The sequence below is a fragment of the Rhipicephalus microplus genome, chromosome 6 (genome assembly GCF_043290135.1).
Source record: "Rhipicephalus microplus isolate Deutch F79 chromosome 6, USDA_Rmic, whole genome shotgun sequence".
Lineage (NCBI taxonomy): Eukaryota > Metazoa > Arthropoda > Arachnida > Ixodida > Ixodidae > Rhipicephalus > Rhipicephalus microplus.
The window spans coordinates 200,032,301-200,059,234 of record NC_134705.1 but is presented as its reverse complement, the minus strand read 5'-3'; the positions used below and the strand labels follow the sequence as shown (position 1 = coordinate 200,059,234).

At 45.2% G+C, this 26,934-nt stretch overlaps 1 protein-coding gene and 1 long non-coding RNA gene across 2 annotated transcripts in view; one reads left to right on the top strand and one right to left on the bottom strand.

Annotated features, from left to right (window-relative positions):
- The window catches only part of LOC119166896 (potassium channel subfamily K member 1), a 177,122-nt gene that overhangs the window by 41,676 nt on the left and 108,512 nt on the right, over nucleotides 1-26,934 (top strand). The gene's annotated exons all lie outside the window — the stretch shown is intronic.
- LOC119166898 (uncharacterized) lies at nucleotides 1,147-18,943 on the bottom strand. Its single transcript, XR_012884411.1, has 3 exons — nucleotides 18,649-18,943; nucleotides 2,278-2,329; nucleotides 1,147-1,579 (listed from the first exon to the last, which is right to left on the bottom strand). It is a non-coding gene; the product is annotated as an uncharacterized LOC119166898 (long non-coding RNA).

The following is a 26,934-nucleotide window of genomic DNA, read 5'->3' as shown; positions in this document are numbered from 1 at the left end:
AGTGTCGGCTTCTCTGCAGCACTTTGGAGTTTTACTAGACTGTGTCTGACACCGGTAAACTGAATATTATAAGCAGCAGGAGACAGTTTATGTTCGCTATTGCCCGTCATATAAAAAATACTCAAAACTACGTTTTGTTTCAGTGTTACGTAGCATGAAGATTTTAGCCCCCCCCCCCCTTTTTTTTTTTCGGATAGCAGAGTGACATTTATAAGCCGTGGTGATACTCTAGTTCATGAAGCAGCGCGCTCTGGACGCAATTACACGCACATAAAATGACGCGAACAAAAGCGCTGGACGCAAAATCAAGCGCTTGAGTCTGCGTCATTACATGTGTGCGTGATTGTGTCCCTTTGTGGGCTGCTTCATCAAGTGTCATGGCTCACCAATGAACCCATCAATACATATTGACGCTTTAGAGCGCGAGATATACGGCAAGTTACGAAAACAAAAATTTCACCGTACTTTTCATTTTTTTTTAATTTTTATTGCGCACTATTTTACGTTGGCGTAGTGCGTGCAATGTACACATGTGTACATCGCTCCATAGCAAGTTTGTCCTGGTCCGACCACAATAAGGCAATATCTGCCAAAACCTCCTGAGCCGTAACTTGAAAGCTGCACTTTCAAGCATTCGCAAATTTTCTTCCGTAACACCCTCGACTAGAATATGCCTATTTTATTTGGTCTTGGCATCTAAAATACCTAATTGATGCATTGAAAAGAATATCCGTAGTAGACCAAGGCGCTTCATTTCAAATAACTAGTCTTCATTCTAGTATCTCGCAAATAAAAGCGCAATTTTTCCTTACACACTTGAGGATTCGCCCTGACATTGCCTTGCCGTTATCTTTTTCATAAAATTAGCCATTCCTCTTTATTCACTGGAACAGGTCTGCAAACACCATATCTCACTTAAATTAAGGCATACAACACATTCGTCTTATCTATGCCCGTGTAAACGGCTCTAAGCGCGTTCAGTAACTATGCGCTTCCACGTGCCACTTGTCTCTGAACAGTCTGCCTGACCGCGTTGACTCCCAGACTAACGATGATAGCTTCCGTCATATCTTAGCAAGCCATTTGGCAAACTTCAGAGAGCTAGTAGATGCTGTCCCGGGTGGCGCCAGCACACAAAGTCAAGTATTCTTGGTAGCTCTGGAACCTGCACTTACTTTTTTTATTGGTACTTCAAGGGTCCTGAGGGACATTACATGAGGGGTGGGCATCATAAGTGAAGAGAAAACAATAAACAATATAACAATAAAGATTAATTAGACTAAAATACAAAATGTAGATACAAATGGCGGCAATAAAAATAAGACAATCCATTTCACAAAGACAAGTCCAAAGGCACCAATTCATGTATGTTCGATAGTATATCGGAAACGTGCTGCATCACGTACAAGTGCAACATCTTTTGGAAGGCCATTCCAGTCTCGGGCACTTCTGACGAAGAACGACTGATGGAATGTAGTGGTGCGAGTACGGGGTGGAATTACTGCGTTCAGGTGGCTTGTTCGGGATGTACGATGAGTCAGTTGAATCAACCGACTGTCACGAGGCATGGTGTGAGAATCTGTGGTAGAGGCAAAGGCGTAAGATGCGGCGACGAGAGGCAAGGGGCACCAGCTCCAGCTTATACGTTAGAGACGAAACGCTTGTGTGGTAAGAGTACTCAGAAAGAATAAATCTGGCGGAACGGTTCTGGACTGATTGGAGAGCTTTAGTGAGATTAGATTGGTGGGGGTCAAAGATAGCAGAGGCATATTCAAGTTTAGGTCGCACGAGCGTTATGTATGCAAGTAATCTTACATGTGATTGAGCCATGAAAAGGTTTCGGCGAAGGTAACCAAGCATTTTGTTCGCTGAATTGATAATGTGGGTTATATGATGCGTCCAAGATAAGTCTTGAGACAGGTGAAGTCTAAAGCACTTATCACCATAGCAGATCTGTTCGTCAGCTCACGTGTATTATGTCACGTCAGGTATCACTATGTAATGTGTAGGGAAGAAATGCCTTCTTTTTCACATTCCGTTTTGTCCAGCAGCTGTGACACTTCGAATTTCTCTTGTTCCGCTTTCCTGCTCCCCCTCATTCTCTTTTATTTGTTCGTATGGTGCATTGCGGTCTTGCTACTATGAAATTCGTTTTGTTTGCGCGTTCCGTTACGTTAATTTCTCGTGCATTATATGCTATAATGTTTCTTTTTGATTTATGGATTCACAATTTTTTTTTCTTTTCTGTTGTCCAATCTGGTATGTTTATATACGTACATTTCGTATCACGTCTCTTCACTGAATGCTCGCCTTGGGACCTGAAAAGTACCTAGAAAGAAATACATAGATAAATAAATAAATTTAATAAATCAATAAATATAACGTACATCGAACTGCAGTATCGACCTTGTCTTGACTGGTGGCTTCACCGATTGCGATGGGGTTCGCTTCGGTGGATTAGTAGCATCTATTGGGTGCTCGGCTGGTGGCCTGAAGGTCGCGGGTTCGATTCCGGCCGCGGCGGTGGCATTTTCGATGGAGGCGAAATGGTATAGAGGCCCTTGTACTGCGTGACGTCAGTGCACGCCAAATAACACCAGATGGTCGGCATTTCCGGAGCCCTCCACTACGGCGTCTCTCATAATCATGTGTAGTTTTGGGAAGTAAAACCACATATATTATTATTATTATTACTGATTGAGATGGAGGAAGCCCGAAAGCACCATAGCTGACGTCGACGCCCGCTTCGTTCGGGACAAACACCGGTGAGCTATGTCTGGAGTCTGAATGCATCTATTGAGTGGGAGGCACGTGCCGAATCTGACGGTGAATGCCATCCGGGCATTTCATAGCGGCACAGAAAACGCAGCTGTACGTCACCGAGACTTCGTGTTCTACTGCACTCCGTTCGGTCAGAATCTCGGAGCTGTCTCGAGAGATCTCAAAGGACCCCAAAGTTTAGAAGCGTAAGCGCGTCTTCTGCCTCGCTCGCGGGTGTTGCGCAAATCCCGACTCTCGATGGCTAAGACGACTCGAGAGCAGCGTTCTTAATGCATCGGCCTGAGTGCCGATGCATCGAGGACTGAATCGCGTAGTGAGAGCCCCCGACAAGGCGTTTGGCTCGCCGTTCCTCATTCTGCGCTTGCCAGGCCTTTTCTGACGTTGCGTACTCAGGCGTACTCAGTGCATAGCGCATCAGGGCATGCTGTAGTATGGTGGCGTAATAAGCAAAAAACAAAAAATAAAGAACTAGTGCGCTTCGGGTAACGCAGCGAAACCAAGTATTAAAGCTGAAAAAAATAAAGAGATAAAGCAAGAGTGAAATAGGAAGTGAGGGAAATTATTTTAAAAAATACGAAGAAAGAGAAATAAATAAAGAGATGACAAAATAAATAGAAATCAAGAAAAAAGTGGAAAGAAGAAAATAAAGAAAAAAAGGCGAACAAAGAAAGAGAAATAAAAAATGCTACCCATCGCCGGATTTCCTTCAGGCTTGGCACCTCTATTGCGAAGGTGCCTTAAAAAGAGATTGCGCATTTCCTGTGATCACAGAATGTATCTTGAATCATTTCTCTCACGCGGTCTTTTCGCTAGGAGCCACAATCCTTTCATAAATACAACCCATTAGCGCAATATTTTTGACGTCAAACCCGAGCCAAGCATCTATTAGTGGCTAATCAATCATAGGCTGCGTCCACTGTTTCGTGGTCCGTCATACGCGTGTCCATTTCGTTCCTCGTTTTCGTCCTTATTCGTCCGTTCTTACTTTGAGGCATGTTGAAGTTTTCTCTTTTAGGCACTCTGCATGCCCTCTTCACCGCAGCGACAAAAAAAAAAAAAAACGCCAGGCCTGCGTGCAATGCGCAGCGCAGTCGCAGCGAAAGCTGGAAGAGCGGCCTTTCCGAAGCATTTCTTAAACACTCTTTGGGTAACTGCTACAACCACGTTTGCAGGGTACCCAATACGCCATAAATCAAAGTTTGTATCTCGTACGGAGGTATTCACTATGCCATCCTTCGTCATTCTTTGAAAAATTGTGGTACCCGCTACATACTTGCAAGGAATTTTGTGCAATTATTTGATTCCGTGCCTGAAGACCATAAAACATTATGCCTGAAGCTTTTAGTCATGGGGTTAGAACATTCGACGACTGACTCGTTACGAAAGGAAATTCATAATTTTCATATCATATACCCGGGCATACCGTAGCACGACCTCTCGAGAGAGGTTTTTGCTGCAGTGGCTACACAGAAAAGCACTTGCCTCACGGCCCTTGCACGCAAGGGTTCTAACGTGTGAGGTACTTGTGCTAATGCCATACATGTCTACCATTGTTTTTCATTATCACCAACTTTTGTCACCTATTCACACCACACACACCTTTCACGGCATGATCATGATTTTATTACTTGTATGTTTTTACCCGCTTTACTGCGAGGAATTTTATGGCCCTTATACAGCCGCTAATCACAACCATTGTCCACATTCCTGTCTCATGAACTGGCGCTCTTTGGCCATCAAATGGCCCTTGCGCCAAAAAACACCATATATCATCATCATGACTGACTCGTTACGCAACTCGCATTGTGTAACGCCTGGTTGTTCCTTGACTGTTCAAAAACGCTTTATTACTAATAATGATGTTATTCATTTCCCGACATCAAGCCTGCCTGGCGTCAGTTTGCAACATTGTTTCAATTACCGGCCTGGTTCACTGGTATAACACTGGGCTGACATGTAGGAGACCCGAGTTCAAATTTCAATCTGACCTTGTTTTTTATTCTTAAAGTTTTTTTTTCTTAAAGTTTTTTTTCTTACTTCGCGTGATTGTGGTTACGGACACCGGTGGCGGCGGACAACTACGGCGCGCGTAACCCTTGTGATCTCGTAAGAGCTCTCGCTGTAAAACTCAGATGCTCCCTCATGCACTCACCTAAGACGACCAGAAAGCGAAAGCCGACATGCAGGTCGCGGGTTCGATTCCGCTGCGGCGGTTGCATATTGATGGAGAAGAAATGGCAAAAGCCCGTCGTGTACTGCGTTATGTCAGTGCACGCCAAAGAACACACCAGATGGCCAAAGTTTCCGGAGCCCTTCATTATAGCGCCTCTAATAATCATATCGTAGTTCTGGGACGTAAAACCTCAGATAATATTTTAGTATTATTGAAGGGGAAAGCGAAATAGTTCAGAATAAGTTCCAATAATCTGTGTCCGTGCCTTAATTTCAGGTTGTCGATTAACTCGTACTCGCACAACCATTTGCTAGTTTTCTGGTCAGTTCAGTTGGCACAGCAACCACCCCAGAAAATGCGTCGGTCCCAGGTTCGATCCCCGGACTCACCGAAGGGTACTCTCTCTGATAAATTCGTATGGATAAATTCGTGTGGCGTCGCGTTAAAAACGGCTTCGTTACTGGATATCGATTCCCCTTTGTATAACTGCATACCGTTTCACGGGCTCTCTAGATATGCCAAAAGCACACAGAAGGAACTTTTGGAAGCAGTGAGCAGTGGCGAAATGCCTGCGCCTGATTTCCAGTCCGTTTTTTTTTTTCATGTGAATATCCAATCGCTCGAGAAACAAAGCTGCGGAAGGAGGACCGTCTGCCGACTCGCCCTGTACGCTTTGTAGACCAAGGCTTATGCAAAAGAAGCAACGCCATTCATGGCCCGTTCAGTTCGGCTAATAATACGCGAAGCTGCGCATGCCTTTCTTCGAAAATATAGACAAAGGAAAATCTGAACCTGTACACGAATCATCCAGGGCCAATAGACGCATCTGCGATCGTTCGGGCCATGCAATTCATTCGTTTTTCAGATGTTTTTTCGTGCATTTTTTGTTGAGCTAGCAATACAAGAGCTTGCGAATGTCTCCGTCAGCGGAGGGAGCTCAAGCTCCTTCTGACAGTTCTGAATCCTCCGGAAAAACGAAAGATCCGCTGCTTGCTTCTGCTTTATTTTATTTCATTTTCTTGCTTGTTCTCGCTTGCACGGAGCGGCTGAACAGAATAAAACGCCACTCGTTCAAAGAAGCGCACACACTATGCGCGAATAAACGCTGTAAAAGGCCCATTCATTCACACTTTTCATTCTCCAACAACCTGTACACGAGTTTGGGAAAGCCTTTTGGGAAAGTCTGGGAAAGTCTTAAAACTTTCTGCCTTTATATATATAATGAAGCTCAGGACAGCGTGCAGGTAAAGTTTCGATATGCCGGAGCCACTTCGCAGGTTACCACTATCACAAAATGAATGACAGATATAAAAATAAACAAATAAATGAATACATAAATAAATAAGGCACTGTAGTTTCTTACGCTTTTAAAATGGCTTGGCGGTGCAAGTGTTTATGGTCATCGCGCTCCTTTTCCTTGCTACCCAATAGTCGTCTGTAGGTCGCGTCACGTGAACGGCGCTTTTTTTGGTGCGGATCATTTCTTTGCGTACTGCACCCATGTTTAGCATCTATCTATCTATCTATCTATCTATCTATCTATCTATCTATCTATCTATCTATCTATTTATCTAGTTATCTATCTATCTATCTATCTATCTATTTATCTATTTATCTATCTATCTATCTATCTATCTATCTATCTATTTATCTATTTATCTATCTATCTATTTATCTATCTATCTATCTATCTATCTATCTATCTATATATTTATCTATCTATCTATTTATCTATCTATTTATTTATCTATCTATCTATATATCTATCTATCTATCTATTTATCTATTTATCTATTTATCTATCTATCTATTTATCTATCTATCTATCTATCTATTTATCTATCTATCTATTTATCTATCTATCTATTTATCTATCTATCTATTTATTTATCTATTTATCTATCTATTTATCTATCTATTTATCTATCTATCTATTTATCTATCTATCTATTTATCTATCTATTTATTTATCTATTTATTTATCTATCTATTTATTTATCTATTTATCTATTTATCTATATCTATTTATCTATCTATCTATTTATCTATCTATCTATTTATCTATATCTATTTATCTATCTATCTATCTATCTATTTATCTATTTATCTATCTATCTATCTATTTATCTATTTATCTATTTATCTATTTATCTATCTATCTATCTATTTATCTATTTATCTATCTATCTATCTATCTATTTATCTATTTATCTATCTATCTATCTATCTATTTATCTATCTATCTATCTATTTATCTATTTATCTATTTATCTATCTATCTATTTATCTATCTATCTATCTATTTATCTATTTATCTATCTATTTATCTATTCATCTATTTATCTATCTATCTATCTATCTATTTATCTATTTATCTATCTATCTATTTATCTATCTATCTATTTATTTATCTATCTATTTATCTATCTATCTATTTATCTATCTATCTATTTATCTACCTATCTATTTATCTATCTATCTATTTATCTATTTATCTATCTATCTATCTATCTATTTATCTATTTATCTATCTATTTATCTATCTATCTATCTATCTATTTATTTATCTATTTATTTATCTATCTATTTATTTATCTATTTATCTATTTATCTATATCTATTTATCTATCTATCTATTTATTTATCTATCTATCTATTTATCTATATCTATTTATCTATCTATCTATCTATCTATCTATTTATCTATCTATCTATCTATTTATCTATTTATCTATCTATCTATCTATCTATCTATTTATCTATTTATCTATCTATTTATCTATCTATCTATCTATTTATCTATTTATCTATTTATCTATCTATCTATCTATCTATCTATTTATCTATTTATCTATCTATTTATCTATTTATCTATTCATCTATCTATCTATTTATCTATCTATCTATCTATCTATTTATCTATCTATCTATTTATCTATCTATCTATTTATCTATCTATCTATTTATTTATCTATTTATCTATCTATTTATCTATCTATCTATCTATCTATCTATCTATTTATCTATTTATCTATCTATCTATTTATCTATTTATCTATTTATCGATTTATCTATTTATCTATCTATCTATTTATCTATTTATCTATCTATTTATCTATCTATTTATTTATCTATTTATCTATCTATCTATCTATTTATCTATTTATCTATCTATCTATCTATCTATCTATCTATCTATTTATCTATCTATTTATCTATCTATCTATCTATTTATCTATTTATCTATTTATCTATCTATTTATCTATCTATCTATTTATCTATCTATCTATCTATTTATCTATCTATCTATTTATCTATTTATCTATCTATCTATTTATCTATTTATCTATTTATCTATCTATCTATCTATCTATCTATTTATCTATCTATCTATTTATCTATTTATCTATCTATTTATCTATCTATTTATCTATCTATCTAATTATCTATCTATCTATTTATGTATCTATTTATTTATCTATTTATTTATCTATCTATTTATTTATCTATTTATCTATTTATCTATATCTATTTATCTATATCTATTTATCTATCTATCTATTTATCTATCTATCTATTTATCTATCTATCTATTTATCTATCTATCTATTTATCTATCTATCTATCTATCTATCTATTTATCTATCTATCTATCTATCTATTTATCTATTTATCTATTTATCTATCTATCTATTTATCTATCTATCTATTTATCTATTTATGTATCTATTTATCTATCTATTTATCTATCTATCTATTTATCTATCTATCTATTTATCTATCTATTTATTTATCTATCTATTTATTTATCTATCTATCTATTTATCTATATCTATTTATCTATATCTATTTATCTATCTATCTATCTATCTATTTGTCTATCTATTTGTCTGTCTATTTGTCTATTTGTCTATTTATCTATCTATTTGTCTATTTATCTATCTATTTGTCTATTTATCTATTTATCTATCTATTTATCTATCTATTTATCTATTTATCTATCTATCTATCTATCTATTTATCTATCTATTTATCTATCTATCTATCTATCTATCTAGCTATTTATCTAGCTATTTATCTAGCTATTTATTTATTTATTTAGCTATCTATTTATTTATTTATTTATTTAGCTATCTATTTATTTAGTCTGTCTGTCTGTCTGTCTCTGCGTATACGTCAAAATTCGTATGGGAGGGTAAGGTGGTTTGACGAACATGACTCGCTAGTCATGACATGAATAATGTGACAATCGCGCCCCGTACATTGTCGAACCCTTTCTGCCAGACACATATGACACGTACCTGTACACCATGGGAGGGTATGGGCCACAGGTATGCGGAGGTTGTTCAAAGTTTGTGCCTACGCAGGAACGGTGGAAACAGACACTGGTAATTTTAACGCGTGAGCATTTCGAAAAAAGTTGACGACCCAGCGAGAACACGCTTTCCAATGCTGCTAAGTTATGTGATCAGTTAACACTTGGTTCTTTCGATCATGCTTTCTTTCTTTCATGTGTTAGTACTTCCCTTAAATTTGTTCTTTCGTTCATGTTAAGTCTATACCGACAGCACTCCCTCTACGTTGCGCCTCCATTGATTCACTCGGTCGCAGCAGGCGCCGCTTTTCGTTAATGTGTCGACGTCGGCGGCGAAGATGAATCTATCGCGGGTCTCGCCAACGAGTTATCCTCGCGCACTCTTCACACACGAGAGACGGGTGCGCCGCACTGACCGTGTACGCCCGTCGGGGCGCGCGTCGTAATTGCGATGCATTGTTCGCGTTCCAGCGTCCACAGCCGCTCAAGCGCCGCTTCTACAGAAGATCGACGCGGCGAAATCCGGGGAACCTCGTTTTCCCCTTTACCCCGTCCGCCCTTTTCTCTTTCTTTCAACGTAGTTTTACTTTCCGGGGGAGCGCTCTTTGTTCCTCTCTCGATTCATCTACTTCTCTGTTCCCTACGGGTTCCAGAAATGAACAACATTAAAATGGAGATTGTGCCGGAGCGCCGATGGAGATGCTTCGTCCCGTGTGGCATTCTCGGCCGTATATAACATTTCCGGGGCTCCGACTAGGGGAGACCCTGTTTACGGCGCTCTTTGCAGGCAAGGCGCTCATATTACATGCAAATGCCGCCCTGTTGCGCTGAATAAGAAATGGTATATATATACACGCGGGAACACTAGTTTAAGTCGCTCGTGGCTGTCGCATAATTAACGGCCCAGCGCGAGCGAATCCGCCACGTGATTGCTGCTCCGCGAGCGCTTGGCCTCTATAAGCAGCTGCTTCACTGTCGTAAGAGATGCGCGCCAAACCAGGAGGCAGAAATACCAACAAAGCCACTACGCCAACGAAACCCCATTTAAGAGTACGGCGCAAAAAGAAAAAAGGTGAGCTTGCTTAGGCGGATTAATAAAACACGTCGAAAAGACTAAACGCGAACGGGTTTGTGGCTACAGAAGAGGTTTGGTTAAATCGAGTCAGTGGCACTCCGTTTAAGCGCTGCTGTTGGTGTCTGTAGACTTCGCGCCAGGCTATAGCCACTTTATGACTTGCTCTGGTTACGTAATTTTAAGGTTGCCTTCGGGGCTACTTTTTGACTACTTTAGAACAAAAGTTTGCAGATCGAACATGCGGCCTCTGAGCTTTTGTTCAATCTGTAAATACCAAGATAAAAATGCTACTTAATGCGCTAAAGCAGACCTTCAAAAGTAGTCAAAACCTAACCTTTAAGTTCCGTCACCAGACGAAGTCATAAAAAAGCATGTTTTGAGTGAAGTAGGTACCAACGGCAGCACTGAAATGGAGAGTCTCAATGGATACTATTGCCTACTTTTGAACTTATGTTTTGATAATAATTACTACACGTAACATCGCCTGTATACTTTCCGCCGCTTTCTTGTCTGTTTTCATTGATGTTGTGTCTGAGAAAAAAAAAAAACCCAGGCCTTGAAGTTTTTTTCTTCGTTCATTCCTTGGTTGGGCACTCGAACCGGTAAGGCTCCCGTTGCATAACGAAAGCAGGTATTACAGAAATTTGTCGGCACTCCCTTCAGCGTGTTTCCGCTGCACAGCAAAGACTGCTTGAAAGCCTCTTCCAATTTATGCTTGAGAATTTCTTTTCGTCGCTCCATATAACGCATTGCCATGCCGGGCCGCGCCTCCCGTCCCTTGATATTTATATTCTCACGCTCTAATTTTGACTTGTGTGCGGAACCCAAATTTTGTCTACTGGACTCGGCCGTGACACTGCGCGTCCTCGGCACTGTGATGTATGCGCTGTCGGCGAACCGCCCCATTATCGTGGTGTTCGGCTTTTAATCCGAGGTGCGCGCCTGTATTCGATCCTGTAGTCGCTTGCTCTCTTATAATACTTTGTAGGTTCACCCCGCCTAGTAGGAGAGAGTCATCATGGCCACTCGACCGAAGCCGTCGGCTGTCGAGTCGGCCCCCTTTTGTTGAATTTCGTCTCAATCGATCTCTTGCTTCCAGCTTTAATTAAAACGTCGGGAGTACAAAAGCCGCGCTACACCAGACTCGCCAGGGTCGAGCACGTGCAGCGACGTTCCATACTGCACCGAATAATTTCCTCTCCGTGCCACAAACATTCGCGCTGACGTCGCTGGAACCATCGTGTTGGCAGGGGCGGCGCCAGTGAGGACCACGGGCAGGGGGGCGGGGGGTCACCTGCCTACTTTTTCCCCTCCCAAGAGCAGATATAATGAAAGGACAAGCCAAAAATACCACGCCACCATGCCCACCCGAAAAGAGGCCACTTGTCATCGATGCCCCTCTAGTGAACAAATCCTGTAGCCGCCCTTGCTCGTTGGAGCACCAGAGTGGAGGTATACGCGACGTTTGCGATGTCGCGACAACGTTATCGAAACACCACAAGCAGATTCTTTCGTCCATCACGCACGAAGGCTTCCACGTCGTTATCGCATTGAAGCAAGCTAACCGACTGCAACTTGCCTGTCTTCAAAACCGCCGTCGTGGTGTTCTAGAACGTTCGGAAGTTGCGTCCTCCATGACTTTCCGTACAATCTGTTCCGGGCCTCTGTACTACGAAAAAGTGTGTGTGTGTGTGTGTGTGTGTGTGTGTGTGTGTGTGTGTGTGTGTGTGTGTGTGTGTGTGTGTGTGTGTGTGTGTGTGTGTGTGTGTGTGTGTTACTGCTGGAACATTCGCTCCTCCCTGAACAACTCAAAAGCTTTGGGAGCCCATGTTCACACATAGTGCACGTGTGATGAATATCACTGAACTTGGGCCAACCACTCGGATGACACCGCTTCTTGCGTTTCACCGTGATACGTGGGGTTGCACCCATGGTGAACGAAAAATCGCTGTATATATGAGAAACGAATCGAGGCTCATGCTTTCGCGTACTGCATGTGCCAAGAACGACTGCAGTAACCGATAGCGCTCAGATGACAAAGCATGGGCTTAGCCTAAAGTGTTGAGGTTCAACCCCCCCCCCCCCGAATTTTTTTCAGATTGTGTGCTTGCGGATATATACACGCACACAAACGCACGCACAAACCTACATAAAGTATGGTTGATCCCGCCCCCCCCTCCCCCCCCCCCCGGGTCGAAAAATATTTTTGGCTATGCTGCTGTCACAGAGGAATTGCGATCACCATTCGTTAAATTCCTTGGAACATCTCGAAGACGCCCCTGGTCGCTTTCATTCAAATTGACGAACGAAAATTCCGCGAAAAAGGAAAAATCCCGTGCACGAAACGTCACAATAAACCACGTGGCATGATGTACGACGGTATCGAAAATGTTTATCAGATATAGATTGATAGATGCATGGCCCACCACGTTTATCGCGAGTGTCAGCACGCTTAGGTGTGTCACCACGCTTACAAAAAAAAGGGTTTTTTTTCTTTTTTTTTTTTTGAAGCTGGCCTAATGTGTTGTCCACTTCGATTAAGTCTATTTACTGTGGTAAAAAGACAACGTAAATTCCCAGCCCAGTTCTCCACTTCTTTGCTATAGAGTGTACCTTTTCCCCCACTATTTGTTAGTGTCCTTTGTCTCTAGTTTTCTTGCACCAATACTCTTATTTATTTCACAGATGTCTCCAGCTTCCCCTGCTGTCTCTAAAAATGCACGGCTTCGCGTAGGCTCGTGTCCAGAGACGTAGGCACCTTCCGAAAAATTTTTTTCACCATGGCATAGAGAGCGAGCAATGACTGTTTTAAGGGGTTGCCCTCCCTAAATTAACGAAGGCGCTCCCCCCTTTCTCCCCCCCCCCCCTGCACACACCTTCCCGGAAAAACATTTTGGGTATGGCCCTGCTCGTGCCCAATGTACACTCGGGTAGATATCTTCACATTCAATTAGAGTATGCTCCGTCATTTCCTCATCTTTCCCACAGCGTGTACATTGTTTCAGTTGCTTACTGAACCTCGCTTAATTATATTATTACTACACGTTCTGAGCCAACCCGATCTTGCTTCAAACCACGTTTTCGTGCTGCCATCTGTGCGCAGCGTTAGCAGCTTCGTTGGCCTGCGCACAGCTGCAAGGCGCATGAGGTTGCGAAGCGCGCCCGTAGAATGGCGCCACCTGTTTGATCGCGCTCAAGTTTGACATGGAGGACGTCCCTCGCTGGCCTCGCCCCCAATCTCCTCTCTCTCTCCTTTTTTTTTTTTTTTCCTGGAGGGGCGCTTCGTACCGACTTTCGTTTTCCCTACAGTAATCGCAGCACACTGGCACGCCTCGAAAACGAAATACTAATTACTTTCAGACTTCCTACGTTTAGTAAGCGCGGTAGCAGACCTATCGGTACTATCGGCACGTGGTTTCTCGCCCCTGTCATGCCACGCGCTTGCGCACGACACGCACTGGCACACATTTATTACATGCTGGACTTACCTTTCATTCTTTGGTGTCAAGGCTCGCTTAGTCTAAGCAAGCCTAATTTCGACTTGCAATGTAAATTGAGCCCAGTGAACAAGCACAGCAAAACATGCCATGAGCAAAGAAAAAAAAATATGTGCTTAGGACGGAGCGATGCAGAAGAACAGCGCTTTGTTTTCTGGTTGGTCAGTTTCTCTTAGCTCCACTTTTTTTTAAGTGGTAATATCATCATCAGGTAGAGTTACGCGGCTGCGACGGCTGAATTTTTGGTGGTGGTGAACATGCTAAAGAACATGCTAAGGTGGTGAACACGTTAAAGAACCCCAGGTGGTCGAAATTTCTGGATCCCTCCACTACAGCGCCTCTCATAATCCTATGGTGGTTTTGTGACGTTAAACCCCTCATACCAAGTGGCGCTACGCGCTTGAATCGCCCTCTTCAACTTCTGCTTTTCCCCCACAACAATGCGCCGATTTATCCGGCGTGGAATATAAATGTATAATGCGCAAGTTTATTACGTCACTAAATGTCACCTAACTATACTCACTTGACTATAAACCACGTAACGTCACGTGACAATGAGTCATGTTATTAAAATAATGTAGCCTTACGTAACGACTAGCCACGTGACGTGCTACCACTAAAAACCGCGAGAGGCATAGCCACGCGACTAAAATCCCGCATCATCCCCTAACACCTAGTCACGCGATTCAAGTCACGTAAGAACCAGTAACAAGTACTCACGGGACTGAAATCATTTAACATGTTAGCCACGTGACTTGTCGTAAACCACGTAACGGTTAGTAATGTCACTACAACAATGTAACATCGCATAACTAGTCGCGTGACATATTCCCGCACAAACCACGTGACACGTGCGTAGTAACACGTACATGACATTCTTACGGTGTTTTTTTTTTTACTATGCACATTACGTTCTTGCATGGCTTCATAGTAGAAGAGCTACCTGCTACGCAGAAGTCCTGGGTTCGAATCTGAGTTAAGTTTCACCACTTGAAGTTTCTTAATTAACGTGCATCTACAGGGGTGTGTTTACACTCTTCCCGCTGTAGAAGCGTGGCCGCTATGACTTGAGAGCTAAACTGCACCTTAACGTCCTTTAGAGAAAGGTCGAAGTAGCGTGAAACACGCAAAACGTCTACAACGGTACCCGCAACACCAGAAAGTATGGCTCTCAGCGTAGGCGTGCGAGGGTTCCTCATTAGCGCGGGAGCAAAGATTCATAGCAGTGTCTCCTATAGGTTGGCAATAAATGTGAAGCCCTCTCATTCGTGAGGTGTTACTCTTAGGCCTCACTCGGACTCGGCTCTTGCCGAAATGTTTTTCAACTGGACTCACTCGGACTGACTCATGGCACGATATGAGTCTGTCGCCTCACGAGTGAAATTGCCGACCTTCGATGTCCCCACTCTTTGTCTGGTGGAGTCCGAAGGACGACATGCTTCACAATGGACGAAAAAAAAAAAGTACTGAGGTGCTTCTCACAATGGCCCCCCCTTTCGTTCCCAGCTTTGCGGGAGTGTGGTTGGCAAGTGAATAGTTCTTGAAATGCGACACCAGGCAACACCCTCTAATATAGAGGGTGTTGTACCAGGGCCTTTTGGCCGCCATTGTCTCCAAAAGCTAGCGTGGTCGTTACCCTGCTCCTTGAACAATGGCGGGACAGATCCAGTCGAGTCAAAATAGGAGGCAGACCTCCCTCCCGCTCCGAGGTGATTAGGAGGGTGGTCGCCCTCCCCTTCCCCTCCTTGCTCGTGCCTTCACCCTCGTGCGGGCACCCATGAATCTCAAGGTTCGTTTGGCTGCTGTGACACCCAAGACAACCACTTAACGCTGAGGACGCGCAGTGATTGCTCGTTATGCTGCGACAGTTAACGATAGTGTGGGCGCTTTAACTGTAGGCCGTACGTCTTAGTCCACCCTTTGTGGGCTGAACCGGGGCACGCAGCGATCGAACTTAGACTATTATGGGTGGTGGGAGGGAGCGCCATGGAGGGCGAACAGAGCTATTTATATACGCATTCGCTTACGGATTGCAACGCTATCTGAGACTCGATAGCTTCTCGGAATCTAAAAGCTGGTACGGCTCTTCTCCAGATAACGACTCTCGACGCTGTGCGCGTCAGTCACGATAAGTAACCCCCTTACGGGTGCTATATATGTATACTGCACATCTCAACAGATTGCGCCAATGTTTCACAGTGCTCGTGTTATGACTAGCCACGGGGCGGTTTTTGTAGTTGCAGACCGCGTCTCTTCTGCGGAGACTGTGCCGCAGAATTGTAAACGTCGTGGACTCACTCTGTGTTCATCTGATCACATTTCATGGCTGTGCCCAGCCAAAGGGCCTCCGCGGATCCCAGCAGTGAGGACGACTGGAGTCGGCGCATATCCAGCGAGGTCCTCAAAGATCAACTCCTGGCTGACAGGAGAGTTCGCACCATCGGGATAGCCTGTGGCCTATACCGGGGCCTACGTGGCCGGACCCAACGACTCATCCTGCGAGCTTTGCCCTCGGGCCGTAGTTTTTCTGGGCTGTAATAATGTTCTTGCCATTGCCACGCCACGCGCACGTCTCCGCTTTGGACTCGCGCGGCGATAGGCTTTACTCGGCAGCAACAAGAATTACCGGAGTCCCCCATGCTCTTAAGACGATTTGAAAGCACCGCGCGCTTTTTGCGCATTGCTGCGCTGCGGCCGTGAACGAGCATGCAGCCCAGGCACCTGTGCAGCCGCGCTTGAGAGATCAAGTGGCATATGGTTGTTGTTAGTGTTCAAACACTTGGCGCAACCCACTCCGGGGAATAGGTCATGCATCGGGAGGTGCTTTGCCCAGCAGAATAATTCACTTCCTCAAAGAAGGGGATTGAAAATGCACAGTTTAGCCGTAGCTCAATAACTACATGCACAAGTAAAATTTAGAAAAAACAAAACAAACTAAGGATACCATAAAGACGTATATTCAAAAATAAATGAACAGATGCAATTACAGGAAACATCTTTCGGAGAAGAAGCTGTATCAAGTTACACGTGACATTCAATTCTTTTAGTCCCTTGTAAGAAACTGACAGCGTCGACAACGTTTAAAACGATGTATCGCTTAGTGATCAGGCTGCAGTTTTTACTCCCGAATTGCCTTCATTGTTTTGTCTCGCATTAATTTCACGCTCATTTTCTTCGTCATCCTCAAGCCACTACCACTGCACTCGTCCACGTCCGAGGAATCGTCTATACGACCCTTGTTACTGGGTGCGGCTTGCGTAGTACCGCACCACATGACCTGCCACTGGCACTACTGTATTGAGCGGCCTTGCATTGGCTCGTTCGATTTTCAACTAATCCGTTCACTCTGGAACTTGAGCCAGCATCGTGCGCCGCGCTAAAGCGAGAGCTGCACTTCGCGAAGCACCGTCGGATGAGGTTGAAGGAGAAGAGGCGGCCGATAGTCAAGCGATCCTCATCAGGCGCATTCAGGCCCAAGGGAATTACACGGCGCGCGCTGGGTACAAGCTGCCGGATCATCCCGGATTAAACCTTCATCTCATATACGAGTACCTAATTAGCTGGCTGGCTCTCTTCCCGGCTCCTTTTGCTTTTCTTCTTCGCCTTCCCGTCGGCTTTTGTTCCAGGATCTTTGTTCGCAGTTATGCGACCTCGCTTTTGGCTTGGCATTCTGACCTCTTCCGGTACGGATTCCCGATTACGCTCAGCAGTGGGCTTTCGTGTGAACATCGCTTCCGGTTGCCATTAAAGCGATGCGCAGACTACGCAAGCACGAGCGTATACATCGGGATAGAATAGGCGGCAGAGTACGAAGGACCGCGAATTGCCCTTTGTTCTTACTGCCGCTTTTTAAGGAGAAGGCCTTAGATGTCTTATCAAACGCGAAAATAGACCCTCGACCGTCGTCCCGCGGTGCCGACGTCAATGTTAGTGATACAAAAAAATATCACGTGATCGCGTCGCTGTATGGCGTTATCATGGCGTCACTGGTGGGTGCAATTTGTGATGTCACGTACTTGGCGTCACGTGATGACATCCTCTTATGACATCGTCCCTTGACGTCGTCCGCCGCCGCCGGGTTCGAACCCGCGACATTCACGTGAGCAGCCGTGCACCATAGCCACTGTTCCACCAAGGCAGACAGGAAAAAAAAACAAAAACAAAGAAAGCTGGCCAGCCTCTGCATTTCCATTACTTTCTGGCTTGGTACCACTATAGGGCGAAACTACCTTTTTTTTTTTCTTAGCTTTCCAAGTTTTACAAGTTGATTGGTTTAATCAGTTTTGTCACCGTAGCTGAGCATTGTAATCTCTGCATTTTTTTTTTGATAAATCGATTGCGTGACCCTAAGAACTGGGTAGGGATGACGTTGGTGAGTGTCATGCCTGGTTCAACATTAATTCACTGTTTGTGTTTTTCACACAACTGTGATTACTTATAATAAAATAGGTTTAATGGACGGTCATTACTGTGCTGTGTCCCATTCTTATATTAATCAATCAATCAATCAATCAATCAATCAATCAATCAGTCAGATAAAGCTATATGAGTCGATCAGAAAACTTTGTTACACAAACAGCTGGACCGATAAGCCTTTGTACTGGTCCAGTATGAAATATTTTTAGCAATCTTGTACAATCTGTTACTAGTAAAGGATATAAGCCTAATTTCTCAGCACAAATACTCAACAGGGTACATATTTGAGAAATAGGTGAGCGAGCCTAAGTAGGATACAAATACAAGTTCTACAAATAAGTAGTAAGCTGGAAAGTACACCACAAAAAGAAAATGAACTATAGCGCTTACGCGTAGTGCCGAAATCTCTTGCAAGTTTTATCATCTTGAAGCAAGTAGCCTTTCTCCTTTCGCTCTTGCCATTTGCGTAGTAGTCGAATTGAAGTTCAGTGTTCCATATTAAAGGGTGAGCTGACTACTCTTCCATGAGTGATTCCATCGACCCGTCGCTCTTTAACAAACCCTTTGCCCTCGGTCACGCGATGACATCGCCTTGACGTACGTGCCCGCCAACCGGTGAGATTGGAAGAGTGTCGCGGCCGAAGTCTGCATTCTCCAGCGTCCTGTGTACTACGCGTTCGGGCGAGTGGCCTGTCGACGATAAGGAGGGCTGGCGCAGCGCCACATGGTCGGCGACGCACTCCAGTCCGCTATCGGCGCTGCTGTCGCACAAGGCAGGGAAGGGGGGACACGCTTTTAGCGACGTGTGCAGCGCTGAATTGCCGTGGCGTGTCGAAAACTCGCGCGAGTGTAGCGAGGACTTTGCTTCCAGGCACCAACAGTGGAACTCTACATCTGCAGCTAAGGGAGAAAAAATAATAAACGCTTGGCCTGCGCGGAACTCGCATGCGAAAACCGGAGGAGTGCGCTGTCTGGAGCACGTTGTCATTGCTAGGAGATGATTCGCTGGAAATGATTGCTGTATTGGAGGGGCTAATGCAAGTACAATTGGTACGGTTGCAAGGTACCCCCACTACGCCATAAATCATCATAATTTTGCGAAGCATGAAAGCACCCGCTACGCCATTCATCATTCTGCGGAGAAGCGAGGTAGCGTCTGCTGCGTGCACTTTGCTGATGCTGATGACAATGGAGGATTATGGCTGAGCAGTTTTGTAATGGGCGAGAAGCTTTGAACCACGCACTGGTTATGCAGTTTGCATTGAGTGGCACTCTGTTATTTCGCTATTCGGCTGTTTTGATCCCATGACTGCTTTTGCTGTAAAATGGCATCATGGCGACTCCTTCTACCGGACCGACTGATTGAACAGTGTACTGGTCAATACCATTTCTTATTATAAAGTCTTTTACGGCATACGCCTACCTATTCCACGTTTGCTGGCTTATGCTTGGGATTCGCGTATGAATTGCTTACTTTTAGGGCAGCCGGTGACACGTTGAAAACTGCGACTTTTCTGGACCTGTTCACTTACGTCGCAGGGCAGAGACAAAACAAAAAAAGAAACAGAAAAACGAATGGACTGGCGATATGTAGAGATATGCAGACGCCATCGAGACTGCGCAAGCACTCGACTTTCAATGGCAGTTCGCTCACGTGGCAGGCAGTTGACAAAGACTCGCAGTATCCTCTCTCCCGTATACGCGACACCGTTGTATGCACTGTGCGATTGAGAGATTAGGGCGACGCTACGTTTTTAAACTTTTCCTAAGTCTTCCGCTGACAAAGGACGACCGACAAGAGACATAGCGTACGCTTTGTTATAGGAGGACGAGTCGTGTGTACAAAATAAGCGTTGTTTAGCAGCCCACTCGGCTGTCGAGTGTATACACCAATCTCTGTTTCCGTGTAAAAGCTCTCGCACGAGCACCGGTCATCTGCAGGAAAGTCACGTGCCCGTAGGCGGATGCCGCACTGGAATGTCCCGTATGCCGCGCCAATAATTCCATGTGCTTCCTTACGTAATCCATATAACATCCACATGTTTCCGTGCGGAATAAGTATAGCCGACATATTTTCGATGATTGATTTGTGCGGTTTAGCGTCCCGAAACCGTTTTCGATGGAGGCGATAATGTTTGAGGACCATGATTAGACCCTCTATTACGGCATCTCTCACAATCGTTCCGTTGTTCTGGTGTCACTTTGGTGAAAGTGACATGAAGCCACAGTCGGCAAAGCACCGTTGTCTCAAGTCGAGAGAGAGTTCGGACGGAGGCCGAAGTCGACGAGACGTGTCCAGCCTATGCAGTCGCGTCTGCCGTAAGCACTCAGAGTTCCACAGAGATTTTCTTTCTTCATTGGCAATATTTCGGATTTTCATTGCAGCATCAGTCTCTCACGACATGATTCACACTGCTTATGAGATGGATGCCACGAGTCAATGCAATGCTTTTGAGTGGCGAAAATTGTTTCGGGAGAGAGGAGAGAAAGTTCATGACGAGCAACAAGCGGCACGCACATCAAGGGCAGAAAGTTATATGGCAATCAGCCGAGCCCTGCCGCCTTTGCTGCCACAGACTTCCTGACCGAGCATGGCGCCACAAAGCTTTCCGAGCCACACTACAGCCCATATAACACTAATTCAAAACTTCTTTCTCTTCCCCGACTCAGACTAAAGCCCCTGTACCTAAGTAGAGGGACTTTAACTGAGACGGCTCGTATTTTTAAATACGGATAGGCGATCGGGCTCGCTTATGCTGTCGTAGCTTGGCGTTCCTCTGAGTAAGTAGGTGTCAATCACTCAATCATCATCATCAACAATTAAGGACAGCACCACGGCTTGGTCCAGGTCATTAAAATGACCAGAACGAAGGAGCTGAAGAGCACTACCGTTCCGGCATTTCGCTCAGCCTTCAGTGATTGGTGGAGTCGCTGGAAACACCGTTGATAGATAGAGAAGGGGCATAATTTGAAAGTACGGAGCATGCACTTTAGGGAGGGGGGAGCCCGGCTGTCGTATGATGTAGCTGACATAGGCAAAAACCACGCATGGCATTTCCATCTGTACTGTGTGCTCGCGCCAGGGAGAAGTATTCTTCCTGTTGTGCTTCGAGTGCCTTGATCATGACAGAAATAGATATAAAGGAAGAGAAAAGAAAAACACATGAAAACTGGGAAAGAGGAAAATAAAAGAAGAAAAAAAAGTTAAAACCAAAGAGAAACGAAGAAGGCTTTCGGGCTCCGCGCTTCCTTCAAGCTGCTTTAATTTTTTTTAATTCGGACGTATTGATTTTTCCTTTTTTTTAGAAAGCGCATATTTGTGCAAAGCGTTGACGTATATTTGTGCAAGTTGTGACGCGTGAAGAGCGTGAGTAAGCATCTAAAGCTCGCGATGCACCCAGCCGAGCGATTATCTCAATGTCAGCGAGCAAGGGTTAGCCGCCGTCGAGCGCACAGTCCAACTTGTTTAGGCGGGAAAGTCCTCCGAGACGCGAGATTTTCGCCCTACGAGGCCACGTAGAAGGCGCCGTGAGGCATGAACGAACGTCACGTGGACGCGGCCAATCAGAAAGCGTCTGGCTCTCCGGATATAGCGGCTGTGTTTGCTTCCCCTTTTGGAAACTGATTATGCGCTCGAGAAAGAAAGATTAACGACTGCCCTGACCAAACTAAAAGGGGTTATCCTGGAGGGCATACGCGAACTCTTGCTGCGATATAGCTTAATCTCGAGTACTATAGGGTCGCTGAAGTCGACTCGAATGCGCAGCGAAAATAATCTAGCGGCCATCATCCGTGTCAGTTAGATACTTCAAGCAAACTATAATTTAGTAATATCTGGGGTTTAACGTTCGAAAAAAAAAACCACCACATGATTATGAGAGACGCCGAAGTGGAGGGCTCCGGAGATTTGGGCCACCTGGTGTTGTTTAACTTGCACATCTTTCTTGTCCGGGCCTTCCCTGATCCCCCAGTGTAAGGTAGCCAACCGGATGTATTTCTGGTTAACCTCCCTGCCTTCTCCCTTTTGTTGCTTCCTCATAAATGTAAGCACGTGGACCTCAAACATTTTCGCCTAAATCGAAAGTGCAGACGCCGCAGCCGGGATTCGAACCCGCGGCCTTAGGGTCAGCAGTCGACTGCCGTTGTTGTAGCGGAATAGCAGGGAGGCAGACTTTTTCTAGTGAGACGACGACAGAGAAAAAACACATCCTTTCAGTTTGAACGCATCACGAAGACTGGTTTATTCGTTCGCTATGTACCGCTGTCGTAGAGAGGGGAAGAAAAAAAGGAAAAGCAAACAGAGAAGTACAAGTATTGTCAAAGAGTTTCCTCCGCACCCCGCACGTGCGACGGTCTTCAAGGACAGATGGACAAAACGCTTTCCGCGTGTTCGAGAAGGGTCATTGTGGCCCTCACCCCCTTTTCCCTTCACGGCTGGGCTTGTAGGTAAAAACAGATGTCAAGGACGCCCTTCGCTCCTTTCGCATTGCCCGTCACGCGAACCACCCGAAAACGAGTCCCTCCGAGTTGCCCCTCCTCCCCCTCTTCGCCGCGGAGTCTTTCAATTAACGCTCCCCCGAAGCGGGGGCTGCTTCCCAGTATGCGACAAATACAACAACCTCCCCCGGATGAGCGAACTCTTGAGCTCATTGTCGGTCGACTTCTAGCGGATAAAGCAGCTGTATTGGTCGTTTCACCACCGTTCCCCCGCTTAGTTTCAAACTGCAGGCCCGCACCCTGCCGTCCCTGCCCTTGAACGTTTCCTTGATTCTGGCGATCTTCCACATGTGTCGTTTGAGATGATCTTCCTTTAAAAGAACTAAATCGTCTATCTTTAGGTCACTCGATGTCGTTGGCCGGGACAGATGCGCCGATCGAAGCTCCAATAAGTACTCTCTCCGCCACCGTCTCCAGAATCCTTCAGCCATGGCAGACCGGTACTTCCAGCGTCGTGAGATATGCGCGTCACCGCCCGGAATTTCGGCTGGCAGGTGGTGTGGAGGAAGGGTTGTCAGCTTTCTTCCGACGAGGAAGTGCGCCGGCGACAGTGGTTCTGGCTCTTGAGCATCATCGTAGGTGAAAGTCAATGGGCGTGAGTTTATTACGGCCTCGACTTCGTACAAGACAGTTGTGAGTTCTTCAAAGCTTAAACTGCTCCGACCTAACACCTTGCGCAACGCTACCTTCACCGATCGCACCAACCGTTCCCAGAATCCGCCCCACCAAGCTGCCCTTTCAACAATAAACTTCCACCTGATCTGGTTTCCGGCGAAGTATGACTGCATTTCCTCTGATTTTAGTAGCGTGAACATTGCATTCAGATCTTTTGCTGCTCTCTTGAAGGTTAGCGCGTTGTCCGAATAAATAGTCGAGCAGATTCCCCTGCGAGCCACGAAGCGCTTGAAAGCCAGGAGAAAGGCTGTAGTCGACATGTCGCTAACGAGCTCAAGATGGACGGCACGTGTCACAGCGCAGGTTAAAATTGCGATGTAACATTTTCGGGCACCGCGCGACTCTTGACAAATCAAAGGTCCTGCGAAATCGATGCCGACAGTGTCGAACGGATTTCCTTCTGTTACTCTGTCAGCTGGAAGTGGTGCCACTGGTTCCGTGGCTTGAGGGCAACTTTGTTTGCGACAGATGAGGCACTGCTTGATAACCTTTTTTACGGCCTGGCGCCCTCGGATGATCCAATACGACTCTCGCAATGACGCCAAGGTGTCGCGCACCCCTGAGTGTAGCATTCTCACGTGCTCTTTCCTTATGAGCAGTAGCGTGAAGGGATGAGTGCTAGGTAGAATGATGGGATGTTTAGTCTCTTCGTGGTTGTCGGTGAATTGCAAGCGTCCACCAACTCGCATGAGACCTTCCCCGTCAAGGTACGGACTGAGTGGCAGAACAGGAGAGCCTTTGTGCAGTGGTCTTTGGGCTTTCAAGTTGGAAATGTCGTCACTGAATGCTTCTCCTTGAGTTGTTGTCAACCAGTACCTCTCAGCATCGATCACCTCTTCAGCTCGTAGCGGACCACCTTTCCTTTCTTTCCCGCGGCGGCAATTGTTGACAAAGCGGCGGACCCACGCAGTTAAGCGCACGACTCTGCTGCATGAGCTGAACTCCTCTACTTTCAGCACTGCCTCGAACGGCGATGATATTACGGGCATCACCGTCACTTTTCGCTCTTCCAGGTGACATTCTACTGCCCCTGGGCTCTGCTCACCGGTCGTTGGCCAATGCGTCTTATCCTTGTGAAGCCAGTGTGGTCCTCTCCACCACAATTCGCTTTCTAACAAGGCTGATGGGAGGATACCGCGAGTGATTAGGTCAGCGGGGTTGTCTAGTCCTGGGCAGTGCCTCCAATCCTCGGGATCAGTCAGCGCCTGAACCTCTGATACTCGGTTTGCCACGAAGGGCTTCCATCTGGCAGCGTTTCCTTTAATCCAGTGCATAGCCACTGTGGAATCGGTCCAAAGGATGGCAGCAGCATTCCGGAGGTTCAAGGCCTTGGCAACGTAGTGGCACAGTCGAGCACCAATGAGGGCCCCCATCAGCTCTAGTCGGGGTAACGAGAGGCGCTTCAAAGGGGCAACTCTTGATTTGGCCATAATTAGGCTTATATTGATTATTCCTTGAGCAGACTTGCATGCAACGTATCCGACAGCACCGTAGGCCTTTGGGCTGGCATCGCAGAAAATGTGCAACACCTTCTCTGTCTTTTCATCTCGGAAATCCCTTGCGATGATCCTCGGAATGGACACCGCCTTGATGCATTGAAGCTCTTCACACCAGCACTTCCACTCCGCTTGCATCAATTCTGGCAAGGGGTCGTCCCAACCCGCTCCCAACTCCCACAACCTTTGGAACATTGTCTTTACGTACAGTGTTGTAGGAGCGATAAACCCAAAGGGGTCGAAAATTCTGGCTGAGACTTGCAATACGAATCTCTTGCTGTCGGCTCTGGTGGTGAGGAATTCAAGAAGTGAGGTCAGATTGTACTCGAAGTTATCCGTATGAGCATTCCAACCTACTCCCAATACCTTGGTGGCTGCAGGAAGTTCGGCATTTGCATTCCTCTTCGCCACGTTCCCATCCTCTATGAAGTTGACTAAATCGTGGTCGTTAGACATCCACTTGTGGAGCCGCATTCCTGCTTGAGATAATATATCGCTTGATTCCTGGCATAGCACTTTACCCTGTTCGAGGGTGTCGACCCCCGTCACAAGGTCGTCAACATAGAGATGGCTGCGCAGGATGTTCGCAGTCTCAGCATACTGCTCTGGGAGTCCTTCAAGATGGTGTCGTAATGTTGCGGCTAATAGGAATGGGCTGGATGTAACACCGAACGGAACGCGCGTCATCCGGTAGGCCGCCACCGCTGGAAGTTCTTCACCTTTCTTCGGAGTGGCAGCATACCAGAGAAACCGCACAGCGTTCCGGTCACCCTCTGACAGAGATATTTGAAGGAATGCCTTTTCAATATCCGCGACGATGCCGATGTTGTAAGTGCGGAAGTTGATCAACAAATCAATGAGCTCTGGATTAAGTTTTGGACCACTTTCCAAAACATCATTCAGTGAGAGGCGATCTTTGGCACTTGATGATGCGTCGAACACCACCCTCACTTTTGTTGTCAGGCTTTCTTGTCGAACAACTGCTTGATGTGGCATGTAATACACCGGACCTTCCGAAGCGCTGCAATGCTTGTTGGCTGGCTCTGCATAGCCCTTTTCGATGTATTCTCGGATGCAGGCGTCATATTCCACGATCAAGGAATCTCCCTTCAAAAGGCGCGTCGTGTTGGCTCTAAGACGCTTCGCGGCGCACTCGTAGTTGTCGTCGAGCTCATCAACCATAGGCTTCCAGGGGAAAGACACTGTGTACCGCCCATGCTCAAATTTGACGGTTTCTTTGTAGTGCTGTTGGATTGCGTCTTGGTGGCGAGCTGGTTCGTGTTCCTTGATACCAATGTGTTCGAGCTCCCAGAATGACCTCAACTGTGCTGATATTTCTTTGTTAGTTTGTTCGCTCACTGCTACTAGCATTACGCCAGCAACAGATGGACAGACTCCTGGTGACCTTTTTGCGCCTACCTGGCCCTGAACTGTCCACCCAAATGCAGTTTCTACTGCCATCAGCTTGGAGGTTAGGCGCTTAGTGGATCCCGTGACAATTTCCCAATAATGATCAGCGCCGATCAGAAGATCAATGTTTTCACTTCCGTCACCCTGCGCGACGTCCGCGACTGGCAAGCCAAATTTCGAAAGTTCCAGAAGAACTGACTTTAAAGGCGCAGCCATTATATCTGCGCAGATGCAGGGAACTTCGAGGGCCTCCACTCGCGCCCTTTTCCCGTCGTACTGGCTTTGCAGCCACAGCTCGACCAGACGCGCTTTAGTGCGGGTTATAGCGGACTTGTCGCCGAAGGCATAGATTTTAAGTTCCTCTTCCCCAAGCACGTTCAACTGCAGTCTTTCAGACAACTTGCGATGGATGAACGTCCTTTGACTGCCACCATCTAGGAGAAGCCTGACAAGCGTACTTTTGTGCGGTCCCACTGTCCAAGCTCGTGCTGTTTGCAGAAGAAACCGATGCCCCTCCATGCACATAAATTTCTCCTCTGAGCCTAGAGAAGACTTTAGCACTGTGGCTTGTCCTGTCGCTGGTGGAGAGGATGCATTC